Source organism: Morus notabilis, unplaced genomic scaffold (assembly GCF_000414095.1).
Source record: "Morus notabilis unplaced genomic scaffold, ASM41409v2 Scaffold1564, whole genome shotgun sequence".
In the NCBI taxonomy this organism is placed as follows: Eukaryota; Viridiplantae; Streptophyta; class Magnoliopsida; order Rosales; family Moraceae; genus Morus; species Morus notabilis.
Window position 1 is genome coordinate 167,125 of NW_010362183.1, and position 1,171 is coordinate 168,295.

Sequence of the window (1,171 nt, forward strand, 5' to 3'; positions counted from 1 at the left end):
GATGCACACCACCGGCCGACCGGTGGTGATGCACTTCTCTGTCACCGGTCGACCGGTGTACACGGGGTTTTACCCTGTTTGGCCTGAAATTGTTGTTTTGACCCCTGTTTTCGGGGAAAACCCAAATTAGCTTCATTTGGGGACTTGGGATAAAAGGATTAGCATCTTTAATCCTTGTTTGAGATTGAAAACCCTTGGAATTGATTATTGAAACATGAAATCTGATTAGGGCACACTAATAGGAAATCTTGGTATATGATTGAGATTTGATTACTTTAGGGCTGAGAATTGATCCTAAAGTGTCGTTTTGTATCAGTGCTCGTTGTGGATTCAGACTGAAGGGGCTCGAGGAAGCGGAAGCTGGAAAAGGGCAACGCTAGTCCCAGGTTTGATTGTGCGAGGTAGGATTTCTATCCCTTTTCCTTGTGAGCCTGTTTTCAAAAAGGATTTTGGCCTTGAAAGTGTTTTAAAGAAAGGGATTGGTTTGCGAAAGAAAAATGTTTTAAAAACCATGGCTTGTTAGTTTATGGAAATCCTTGGCTTGTCCTGTCCATGGAATCCATAGCTTGTCTAGTCATGGAACCTCATGGCTTGTCCAGTCATGGGGCCCGCGGCTTGAGTAGTTCGTGGGGTCATATGAACGATTTCATAATGTTAAATGGATGATTTCTTAAGATAAGAGGTCTTGTAAACTGGTAATAGAGTCTATTGCTGTAAGCCTAGATAGGATGCGGAGAGTGCATCCTCGGGGGCAGAACCCGAAACCGGTCCGGGTAGGCGAGGCACTTGGTTAGGTAAGTAATTTGTACTAATTACTTGCTGAAGCCTGTAACATGGTTATTTTCAATTATATTTCCTTTGAGAAAAAGGATGTGAGTTTCTGACTGTTCGGTCGGGACTGAATGTCTTATTTTATTTATGTATTCAATTATCTATTCATGCGCTCATTTATTTTAAATATTTTAAATATTATATCCTATTGGGCTTTTCGCTCACGTTTTATGTTTCAAATGTTTAAAACCCCTCCCAGGAGACTCTAGGAGCGGGGCACAGTAGCGGGAGTAGCTGAGTGGTGCTACGGAACGATCAAGTAAGGATTGTGTTCATCCTCTGACATAAAGTGTAAGGAATATGTAAGAATTTGTAATAAATGACATTTGAATTTACTAGA